Source organism: Gracilinanus agilis, chromosome 2 (genome assembly GCF_016433145.1).
Source record: "Gracilinanus agilis isolate LMUSP501 chromosome 2, AgileGrace, whole genome shotgun sequence".
Taxonomy (NCBI): Eukaryota; Metazoa; Chordata; class Mammalia; order Didelphimorphia; family Didelphidae; genus Gracilinanus; species Gracilinanus agilis.
The window spans coordinates 248239847-248252725 of record NC_058131.1 but is presented as its reverse complement, the minus strand read 5'-3'; the positions used below and the strand labels follow the sequence as shown (position 1 = coordinate 248252725).

General features: G+C 38.9%; 1 protein-coding gene across 1 annotated transcript in view; it reads right to left on the bottom strand.

Moving 5' to 3' along the window:
- TSHZ2 (teashirt zinc finger homeobox 2) overlaps positions 1 to 12879 on the bottom strand; it is a 262052-nt gene that overhangs the window by 209988 nt on the left and 39185 nt on the right. The window lies entirely within an intron of this gene.

Here is a 12879-nt window from a genome sequence, read left to right as displayed (position 1 = left end):
GGAAGTGCTTGAATTGAGAGGGGGGCTCAGAGTAGGTCCCTCTTCTTCCCTATGCCCATGTTCTGGGACAAAGCAATGATACAGCTTCTAGAAGACCAGCAGCAAAGCAGCACCTTCCTGCAACCTGGGAACTTTTTCTTTTTTAAACTAAAGTGCATTTACTGTATTCTCTAGTAAGCCTTTGAGTTTTGAGGACATAATTAAATACTGGAAAATGTGGAAGAGTATGTACAGTGACTATTATAAAGCAGATATGAACAGCTGGAAGAACTGTAACTAACTGCTAACCGACCAAAGAGAAATTTTCAGCTACTTTTTAGTAAAAAAAGGAAAGATTTTTGGGGGGGAAACAATTAAACAACTATTATTCATTATTTTAACCAAATGAGATGATATATTCAGTACTTTGTAAACTTCAAAGCACTATTAATAACTATCATCATTACTTTTATTATTATTCAGTCTAGCTCTTAAAAAACATTTTTTTGGAGTATATGTGTGGAAATTAGGATTTTCTGCTCCTATTTAACCTGACATCTTAAGTAGATATCCACCAGCCATGGACATTTGACCATGATTAGATGTTCCTCTCCTTATGCCTTAAAAGAGTGATTTTAACATAATTAGTACTTATTAGATATTTCATGAATGAATGAACTATCTGCTAACCTCAACTCATGGTCCAATGACACAGCCTGATTCAATCTCTTCTGTATCTTAATAACTCTCACAGCTAAGAGTGACTGAATTTGATTTGAGAATTTATTTTCCATATGTACTTCCTATACATCTGGCAAACACCATTCAATGAAAAGGAAACAAAAACAAACAAACAAGAAATCCTTCATCCTTCAATAGAGATTACAGTATTCCCTATTTTTATTTGGATAGATGATGTCCTGTGATTTTCTAGACTTGGTGACAGTGCCCTCCATCAAAGCCTCTGATCTATGAGAAGAAAATAACCCAGAAAATCTTCACTAATAGGGGAAACCAGCCTTCTCAGTCTCATAGCTCCCATCAAACCTGAGCTTATAATATGACCCCAAATGCTTCAAGAATGAACGCCTTCCCTCCCTAACCACTAAACTTTTCAAGGGTTTTCAAAGAAATTGCTGGGCTTTGAAACCATATTGCAGTGCCTACTGAGGGTATGATTGATAGATCTAATGAAATTACCAAATTTCCTTTCCTATTTCTGGCATTAGTCAAGAGTTCATGTCCAAAGATTATTCCACCAGACATGTTCTGAGGATGTGATGGGATTAGCCAAATTTCAAAGCTTATTTTTGACCTCCAGCAGAAAATTGAGCACATACGCTATTGAAGCCAACTGGGACCATAGAACATCAAGTTGATTCATCAAATTAGCTGAAACATAATTGTGCTGCATGACTGGCTATGGAAGTCGTCAGCTATAAACCTGTCAAAAAGCCATCAGCTTTAATGTTAAATAGAGACTCAAAGTAATGTTGTTCAGGACCTGACATTTGTTGGACTTTAGCCTGCAAAGGATGCTATCTGCTTTGTTTCCTCTTAGAGGAATTTGTAGCAAGAAGCATTGGGCTGATAGGTTCCAGCAAACAAAACGTATTCACATAGGTTGGCTGAAATACTAATTTTAGCAAAAAACATATCTAGTAAGAGGTTTATCTTTAAAAAAAAAACCCTTTACCTTCTATCTTAGAAATGAACACTAAGCATTGATTTCAAGGCAGAAGAGTGGCTAGGTAATGGGGGTTAAGTGCCCCCATTGAGATTTGCCTGGGGTCACATAAATAGAAAGTGTATGAAGCCATATTTGAACTCAGAACCTCCCTAGGCTTTGCTCTCAATCTACTGAGTCATTTAACTGCCCCTGCCCAAGCTTATCTTAAGACAACAATTAATATTGACAACACAAATTTGTATAGATTCGGCTCCCCCTCTACACACGCAATGAATTTCCTGTCTGCCACTGACTACTAGAGACCTACAGTCAATTCTTGAAAGTAAATTATATATAATCACTTAATACTTACAGAATAATCACCTAAAATCATTTATTTGAAGGATAAAAGAATCTTCGTGTAGGACCTTGGCCAAGTCATTTGACTTCTTTGGGTCTCAGATTCTTAAGCTATAAAATACAGTTTTGGACTAGCAGATCTCTAAATTATGTTCCAGTTCCAAATCTTGTGATGTTTAGAATTATAAGGGTATGATAGGCTCAGTGTAAAAAAAAAACAAACAACAAAAACATCTTCCTGAAGGAAAAAGATATAGAGGTTTACATCCCACCCTGGATAAAATCTATCAATGGAGAAAGTACAAGTACAGGACAAATAAACTTTGTCCTCCTGCCCCCTCCCTCATTAACAGGATTTTTTTTTTTGCTTGTATTTCCCAAACAATTGTCTCAACTCTCCATCTCATTTTCAATTCAACTTTACAAATGTCAAATAAATCCAGGACTGGGTTCTTATGTAATGAAGTCTCTTGGAGTTTTGTTTTGTTTTATTTTGTTTCCAATTAAATTCAGACATTTAACAAGCTATTTCTTGAAATATAATTGAGATCCAGCACCTGCCTGGATCTATTCTGGATCCAGTTGATCAGTAGACTGACTATTCCACACACAAGTGTGAGAACTCCCCAAATGAAGTTTTAGTTCTCTACTTTGGGTGACTGATTGTCTACAATGCTTAACTACTCTTTTTGCTGGCTAATATCTGCTTTTTTCACAGAAGCATGTAGGCCTTCTCTAATTTATGGATGATTGACATGACTGAACAATGTGAACTCTAATGTTTTGATACCTACGTCATAAGGGACCTTTAGGCCCCTGACATGACAGGCTGTGAAGGCTTATTCAAAGCAGCTTCATTACAGAATATTAGGTTGTGATATGCAAACCAACTCTGCACCACTCAAAATATCACAATTCTCTTCAGATGCCCTTTTTTTTTTTTTTTGAGAGTGACCCATTTATAAACAACCCTTCCAGAAACATAATACATTGAATAGAACTTTTTTAAACAATAAAATAACAGAATCTTAGAGCTAGAACAAATCTCAGAGGCCATGTAGCTCAGGATATAAATTTTTAAAAAATCCTCTGTACACCTTTTCTTACTTGTGGTCTTTCAGTCTTTGGATGAGTAACTCTAAACAAGGAGGGACTCACTGTCTATTAAAGCAGCCCATTCCATTTTTGGATTACTCTAATGGTTAGGAATGGTTTTTTCTTATGTAATAATTAAATTAGTTTCTTTGTAATTCCACTCTTTGCTCTTTTCTCTGTTCTCTGGGACAAAGCAGAGTAAATGACATAAATGCAAATACTTGAAGAGAATCAGTCGTGATCCTTCCCTCCCAAATCTTTTTCAGGAGGTATATCTCCACTGCTTGCCACCAATTTTCATACTGCTTGAATTTAAGGCCCTAGATTGTCTTGTTATTTACTGCAATGCTTCAAGCATTTGGGATTTTTATCAGTGGGGCATACTCCCTCCACCAATGATGATCAGAACCCCCTCCATGACTTTATTTATGAGTTGCTGAAGCTAGAAAAAAAATTACCATCTGGCAGCCATCTCTCTGATAAGCCTCTTTAAACTGAATGAAGTTGGTCTTCATAAGATACGCATTCCATTCTTAGGATCATGTTCAAAGCCTTTCCAACTTCATAGAATCTGCCAGCTGAAACCTTACTGATTGTGTTGCCCCTTTCCTTTCCTGGCCATATTCTCAAATTATACAGTTTGAAGACTGAAGTTCTGAATTTGTATCTTATGTGAAGGCTTATTTTAATGATTTCTTTAAATAGATTTACCTTTATGTGAAATTCAGAGTCTTCAAGGGATGCCAATTCTCATTTCTGCCCAAGACAAAAAGCCATTGGCTCAAGCTAGGGTTGGTTTATCTGGGCCCCTAAAAACGTTATGTCCTATCACATATAGGGCCTGGCCAGTCTGTATATCATTAAGGTTTCTGGCACTCCGTATGGGGAGATGTAAGAAATTATTTTATTAATTGAACCATTGATTGTTTAGTCATCTAAAATCATAGGAATTACAGCTGGAAAATCCAGTCTCTTCCTTTTACAGATGATGGAGTTAAGACCCAGAGAAGTGATGAGATTTTTCTCTCTACCTGATAGTAGGTTACAGAGTCAAGATTTAATCACAGGTCTTTTGATTTTACATCCTGTCTTCTTTCTAGTACACTCTATTACTCTTTCTTTCCTCTCCTTAACTCACTCCCTACCCCCATAATTATCTTTCCAATATAGCTCAAAAGCTCAGAGTACTTGAAACTTAGAAGCTAATAGAAGTTAACATAGGAGTTAATTCTCAAACATTCATTGCTGGTGGCATTCTAGGCTCTACTCATAATTTCCAATGATGTGAATCAACTCATTGCCCTAAAAGATAATCCATTCATTTGTGGGATGACATTTATTTAACTTCTTTTTTATTTTCTACATTTAGTCAAATTTTTTTTTGAGATGGTCAGAATTTAGTAACACCCCCTTCCTTAGGCAAAGAGGTTATTAAGGATTCTTAGAGATTGGATACTCTTTCATGTGTTAATGCCACAGCAAAGAGCAGTGAGACACTACTAGCCTTTTGCCTCCTTACAACATGACGTTTTGCCCTATCACTACAAAAAGGAAGGGAAGAGAGGGAAAAAGGAGGAATGAGAGAATGAAGGAGGAAGAAAGTAAGGAGGGGAAAAGAAATGAGGAAAGAAGGAAGGAAAAAGAGAAGGAAAGAAGCAAAGAAGGAAGGAAGGAAGATTAATGAACAAGTGAGAAAAACTCAAATAAAACAAGTTCTTCTTTCATCTCTTGCCTCAGAGTTGTCATTTTCATGGTAGAAGAATACCATCTGAATAAACACCTTTTGTATTTCATTGAACAATTCAACATTTCAGTGTTGTTCAATTGTACAAGAAATCTAATGTTCCTGCTGGGTCTGTTCAATTTCTCTGGATATTCTCTCTTAATTGCAACAACTAGACTTTGTTAAGAAAAGTACATCATTTATTTGGATGGAATGTGTGGCCTGAAGGAGTGTGTTCTCAGGTCGATTCCACATTGTTGAAAAGAGATGCAGCTGGCTGCCTAGTGTTTCATTCCCAGTTGTCTTTCCAAAGGAGCGGACAATACTGATAAACATGAAGCACGGAGCCCTCCTTCATCAGAGCTCTCTCCAGGGCTCTTGTAAAGATGTAAATACAGCAAGGTAGCTTAGCTCTGCTCCAGATTGCCTGCATGAGATTGGTAGGCACGCCTTTTCTCCCTGCTGGCACTCTAGCCCACACTCTATGGTGTAGCCATCCCCAGTCTTTCAGTGAGCCCTAGGTCACCACCGTCAAGATCCTGTTACCATGGCGCTCCTCTCTGGGGACCTGTCTTCTCTTCTTTCCTACAAAGGTTTCATCCTCTGCCTACAATCCTCCTCCTGGGGAATAGGGCTGAGGCGGTGGGTTAGCGTTAGTGCCCGTCGGCTGTACGGAAGGGGCACTGGATCAATGCTCTGGTGAATGAGCCATCGCCTCTCCAGGAGGTACTGCCCTCTGTACATCCCATCCCCTCAAGTGAAATTGCCACCAGGCTCAAAAATTCCTACCTATAGTTCTATGCTCTTAGATCTTCATAGGCCTTACAGTCTCTCATGTTCGTCCATGAATAAGAACTATCATATACTTATTTTTGCAGCAGTCACCCAAAAGGCAATCAAAGCAGCTTCATGGAAGGGGGATACACCACTTAATACATCAACTGCCTATAGTCAGTGGCAATACTCTATTAGCCCAGGAAATAAGATTAATTCACATTTATATTGCTCATTAGATACTGGGTTCGAATCCTAGATCTACCACTTAATGCCTACGTGTGACTTTGAATAACTGCTTAACCTTTCTAGGTCGTAGTTTCCTCATTTGTAAAACGAATGTGTTGGACTAGGTAACAGGTAAGACCACTTCGAGCTCTAAACAAATAAACCTCCTATGTTCTTGTATCCAACTCTTCATGACACTGAGGACCAAACTGTCCATGGGGTTTTCTTGGCAAGGATACCAGAGTAGTTTGCTGCTTCCTTCTCTAGAGGAATACAGTAAACAGAGGTTAAATGACTTGCCCAGAGGTTATACAGCTAAATCGTATCTGTGGCCAAATTTGAACTCACGTCTTTCTGTCTACAGGACCAGTGCTCTATTCACTCAGCTAAGTCACATAGCTACATCCTTGGCAAAAAGAGATTAAATGACTTGACCAAAGTCACATAGCTAGTAATGTCCAAGACTAGATTTGAGCTCAGGTCTTCCTCACTCCAGGCTTACCACTCTGCCCACTGAACCATCTGGGGTCTCTGCTGTCTCCTTGCCCATCCTTGAAAGTGGACATGTACTTAGGTGCTAAGATTTAATAAGTACAGACAAGTCTCCTTGCTTAAAAATGTCCTGCCTCATTGATACTAGGTTTGAATTCCTATAATCTTCTCTTGGATAAAACTGTTGAATATACTTGCTGAAAATAATTTTTTTGAAAAGTTAAAACCAAAACCCATTATTAACTATTAACACTTTAATTTGAATTATTTTATGAGACAATTCCCCTAATTCTTATGTAAATTCTGATTTACATAAGAAAGCAAACTCCTTATGGGCAGAGATCTTTGTTGTTTCTTTGTCCTCCTAGCCCTAGCATCTAGCATGGAGCTTTGGCAAATAGTAGGCACTTAATAAAGACTTGTTTCATGAATATTCGCTCATTTGATAATTCTATCAAAGTCCAAGGAAAAGAAGCATAGGATAATATACTACACGTATGCCTTCCATATCACAACTTACTTCGCTGAGGTTTTGATATATCTCAGGTTGGTGTAAGAAATGAAATGCGAATTTTGGGGGAGTTGTGCAGAAGCTACAGATGACACAGAAAAACTTTAGGAACAGAAATACAGACAACATATTAGAGCATTGTATGACAGCAATATATTTTATCTTTTAAAACCATAAAAACACAAAATTTCTTTTTAAAAGTTAAACAAAGTAAAAAGTTAAAATTTGTGAAAAGAATGAGAAAGCTAGCAGATGACAAAGGCTAAAAATGTAGAAATATCTTCTAAGGGTAATAACTCATAAATACATATAAAGCTTTTAAAATACCCCATAGAAGAAAAAGGAAACATTCAGACTTCCTCTCTGGTATGAAAAGAGGGCCAAAATATTTTTACATGGCATTTCCAGATCACAGGGGCACTGTGCCCCTAACCCCCATGATGTGGAAGGGAGAGCTATAGTTTTAAAGAAACTAGTTTGGTGTAATGAATCAAATGTTGGCCTCAGACTCAGAAAGTCTGGGTGTAATTTCTGCTTCTGTGACCCTGGACTTGTTATTTATCCTCTGTGAGTCTCAGCTTTCTCAGCTACAAAGCAAGTCTAATAATATCTATAATACCCACCCCCACTGGGTTCTTGTGAAGATCAAGTGAGACAATATTTGCAAACGACTTTGCAAATATAAACATCACTGAATAAATGTCAACTGCCATCACCATCATCATCATCATCATCATCATCCCCACCACCATCATCATTATTGTAATTATTATTTCAGTTCACTTATCTTCAGGAAATGGGGGAATATAGGGCAAAGTGACACAATGTAGGAGTGTGGGAGCTGAGAAGCATTAAGGCCAGCAGGTGCGTACTAGGTACTGAAGAAAAGGAGGGAGTTCTAAAAGGCAAGAATGGATCTGGGAATGGAGAGAAACTGAAGAAAAGACTCCCTAATATTTCAAAGGGCTGGCCTGCTTAGAATTGACATCATTGTTTCTGTTTCAATAGTTGAGCTTTCCACCTATTCCAGTCCCAACTCAAACTTTTTATTTCTCTAAATTTTGGTCATAAGTTATTCCCTCAAAGGGAAAAAATAGAAGGAAGATTCCTGGGGCATCTGGGATATTTGTAGGCTTATGGTTACCATCTAAGAAGTTCTGTTCTTCCTGAGCTCCCCTCCTACAGTGAGAAGCCCCAGGTCCAGACGAATTAAATGGAAATCAAGGTTTCTGGAGCCAAGAGGTCAAATGAGATCGAATGTAAAAATTTCCTGGGGTCCAAAATGTAAATATACCATGAGAAAAACCTTGACAATTCCTATACATTTAAACTCTGATTAAAGTGATTTGGAAGTGATAATATGAAAGACATCTTAAAACGCATACCTGAAAGAGTCTAATAAGAACATGGCAGCAGATTTAGTGCCTCCCAAATAACTGACGTATTGCCAACTTAGAGTCACATCCTGGCTCTCTTATTTAAAATACACTCACATACATAACACATGTGCACATATACACACATATAAAAACATTAATGTACATTACCTAAAAAGTGACTTTTTCTCAATAGGCGTCCCAAAATAGTATATTTTATTTATAATTGAGCTACTTTTATAAGTATTTTTTTGAAGACCAAATTGAAAGAAGAGAGAAAAAAAAAAAGGAGAGCAGAGAAGGAGAAAAGGGAGAGGAAATGGAGAAGGAAAAGCTTTGGAAATAATAATAATAAAAAGATCTTTTTCTTTCTCTCCTCTCTACTTACTTCTTCAGCAGAAACCAAATGTCCTTTCCTTTATGCCATTCTTTAGCCTGGAGCCAGTTTTTAGAGCTGAGTAATAAATCCCTGAAAACCAGTGACTACAATGGAAACGCTGACAGACACTTAACACTAATGGTGCAAACAGAGAGAGCAGAAGAAAATTTTCTGGTCAGATTCCCCACATTGAATTTTCATAGCTCGCTCACCAATGTACCATTTTTAGTGGACAATTTCTCTGTTCAGAAACAGCAGTAAATTTCTGAAATATTTGCAAACCCCAGGGACAAGAAATTTCCTTGATTCTTCAGTTTCCCACAGGTTTCATAATCACTAAATACACTTTCTTCAACTGCCTTTTTTTTTTTTACAAAAAGAACAAAAATGACATTTGAACAATGACAACTTGATAACTAGAACAAAAAAAAACAAGACTGAGCTATAATATAGCAACTAGGACTAGAACCATGATGGGCTTCAGTATTAACGTTCATAAGATTTGTCACTGTCACATCTTACTAACACTTAGAGCATCTCATTTTCTAAATATAATGTATCACTGTTTAGTGGCTAAAAATGTAAATTACCAAAAAGAAAAAAAAAAAGAACTTAATCATGTTCAAGAAGCTGAAGAGAAAAAAAGTCTCAACCTCTCAGCCTGCATCTCTGGCTTAATGCTTAATAATTAAAGAGAATAACTCTTGGATAATATTCTGCCTCCCACCTCTACTCAGGTAATTTTCCATTCTTTAAGACTCTATAGATATAATCATGAAATTCAAGCACAGGAAGAAATCTCTAGAGACCACGTGGTCCACCCATTGCCTTCACAAAGACCCATGTGAGGTGCTTGAAAGCTTTAGTCATGGGATCTTGGATTTTTCCAGTTGGGAGTGACCTTAGAGATTATGTAGTACAACTCCCTCCTTTTACAGATAAGGAAAGTAAGGTCCAGAGAGGAGTAAAGTCTTATCCAAGGTCACATAGCTAGACAATGATAGAGTCTGAATTAGAACTTTCTTTGGTATAACATCCATTGCTTTTATCATTGGATCATATATTTAGAAGTGGTAGAGACCCTAATTAGAGGCTATCAAGTTTAATTCTCTCATTTTACAGATGAGGAAACTGAGGCATTGAGAACTTGAGTGACTTAGGCAGGTCACAACAGCTAGTAAAGTGTCAGAGGCAGGATCTGAACTCAAGTCTTTCAGGATCCAAGTCAATGGCTTTGTCCACTCTGCCACAGAAGCCACTCTTCTTCTAAAATGGGCCATTCCCTATTGTTGGAATATATTCCCTCTACATTTCTAGCACTGTTGTCACCTCCATGAAATTTTCCTTGGTCTTCCCCCTTCTTCCTCCTCCCCAGCTGAAAGTAGTTTATCCCTACTCAGATCATCTTATTTTCACCTGGTCCAGATCACGTTTTTTGTCTTTTTTTTTTTGCCATGACCATATTCTCATTTGTAACATTCTTATTTGTTTATAGGCACTTCTACCGGCTCCTACGGAGCAGGAACCGCCTACGCTGGTCGCCAGAGGACCACCAGACCCTTAATACGGGTTACACCAAAGCCCTGGCTCTGCGGCATCTGCGACAAGTCACCGAGAAGGGAATCAGGAGAGCTCGGCTACCCATTTCACGCCAGAGCTCCGAACCAAGCCTCAGAGGAACTCTGCAGGCGACCAAGGTCAGAGCTCTGGCCCTGCCCTGCGCGCTTTCCCGCTTCCGGGCCGGGAAGCTGAGGCGCCGCCTTGTTGTTGGCAGAGAGCAGGGGCAGCATCCCCGAGGAGGTGACACCCCGGGCGGGGAGGCGCGGCCGCCGACTCTGTTCCTGGCAACTCTAGCCTAGATAAAGAAAATATGACACAGGCCACTGGAAATCTGTCTCCATGGCATTTAAACCACTTGACCTACTCAAATTACATCTCGTATGGATATCTATGGATAAGTCACAGCAAAGGGAACGTTTTATCAGCCGAATAAATCCCGGTGCCTGTACGAAGGCTGCCGTGTTTCACACGCACGTTCATACACGTCTATGGTACAGAGCCTTTGAACGTTATTAGACCAAAAGGCCCCCAAACAAAATCGGATCGTTTTCTCCGTGGAAAGGAAGCTAAGAAGGGGCTCCCTCTCGAGGACCCCCGGGGCCCTTTCTCTCTGACTTGCGGCTGAAACGTCCACACAGGTTATCCCCCCACTTGCACGGGAGCTGCTGGAAAGCGGGGGACTCCCTTTCGTTTCTGTTGGGATCCCCAACATAGAACACAGTACTTGGCACACAGTAAGCACTTCGTGGAAGCTTTGTTTATTCAAATGTACCCAGTCTCCCACGTGTTGAAAATGAGTCGTGTAGAATTCTACAAGGAAGTATTTCGATGTTAAAATGGCCCCGAGGACACTTAATCAAACAAGTTGATCCCTTCTAGAAATCTTGACACCCAAGTCTTAGCTGAGTGGCCTTGTCCAGTCTCTGAAGGCCCCAAGGGACAGAGGAGCCTTTAGGCTGCTGATCCCGCCTCTGGCCAGCTCCAATTATCAGCAAGTTTTTCCTTCAGTGGGTCTGAACTCTGCCTCTACTTCTAACCATCGCTCCACATACTCTTTTAGGGCCCTGCAGAATGACTCTAGTTGAATTATGCATTAATAACGTGGATTCCAGTGCTATTGGCAGTAGATTTTCATGGGCAACTGTGGGTTTTACCTGCAGAGTATGTATCAAAGGGGGATACAAGAGAAGACATAGATCAATAGAAAACAGTACAGATATAATTTTGAACCAAACTTCCACCGGCTTACAAGGACTCAATCTCTGAAACCCACTTGGGCATTCTGCATATACAAGCACTTTCTCAGGATATAATTTAGGGCCAGTTTTGAAACTTTGGCCCAATTTGATAAAATATTGATAGATAGCACAGTAAAAAATGTTATGGTAAGGCCCTACTTTACTGCACATTGCCACTGTAAATTTGAAGAGACATTGTCAACCTGCTGAGGCCTTGAAATTTACTTTCTTTAAAGACAGATAAATCCCATGAATATCTCTGGAGATGTATGTTATATATACAAACTCAAGACCAAAAATTTCTTTCAAGTGGCCTCAATCCAATTCCTCCAATTGCCTTTGTAACTTTCACTTACATGAGACTTTGGCTTAAAGGAACACATTGGATCCAGGTTCAGATCTTGATTTCTACACCTACAAAGTATAGAACTTTAACTGCCTCCTGTGCCTTTACAGTTGCCATCCCTTATGTCTAGAATATGCTTCTTTCTCACCTCCACATCTATCCACTCTGGATCCTTCAAAGTCACACTCAAGAGGCCCCTACTATAAGAGGACTTTCCTGATCTTCCTAATTTTTAGCCCTCAAATCATTTTGTATTTATTTTGTCTATATTTTGCATTTCATTATATATGCTAGTTTACAAGTAAAACATTTTACCTATTCAAGTTGTTTCCCTCCCAGTACACTCTAAGCTCTTTAAGGATGGGGGTTACTTTCATTTCTTTCTTTATGTTCCCCTTGCTAACACAGTACTTGGCACATTAATATGCACTCCACATTGAAAGGAACTGCACTACAATCTGTGTGACTCAAGTCAAGTCACTTACCTCCTTAGAGCCTGGGTTTTCAAATCTCTAAGCACCTTTGGAAACCTGAAGTCTATAGAAATGGGAATTATTGTTGATGCTGATTAGCCATTTTAAATCCTGAACAAGTTTGCTTGCCCACAAATTTTAGTTAACAACAATAACTCATATTTACATAGTATTTCAAGGTTTTACCTCTTTAAGTTCATTATCTTATTTGATCTGGACAATCACCCCCTCAGGTACATGTTATTATTATCCCCATTTTACTTATGGGAATTTTAATGTATGAGGCAAGATAAAGGAAGAAAGATAAGTGAAACTAACTAATTTCAGCAAGTTTCTGAAAGAGCACTCAATTCTAGGACTTCCTGAAATCAAGTCCAGGAGACAAACAATTTAGGTCCGTTAGTTGTACCCACCCCATCTCTCTCTCTCTCTCTCTCTCTCTCTCTCTCTCTCTCTCTCTCTCTCTCTCTCTCTCTCTCTCCCCTTCCTTCTCACCTCCCTCCCTCCTTTTGACTCTTTCTCCTTATTGCCTCTATAACCAAAGATAAAATCTTTTCTTTAACTTGTAAAGTCTTTTATAATTTGAGCATTTTAAGATCTCTCCCCCCACTCCCACCAATTCCAATTCTGTGATCAAGTGACATTGGCTTTCTTTTTGTCCTTGAACATGATATTG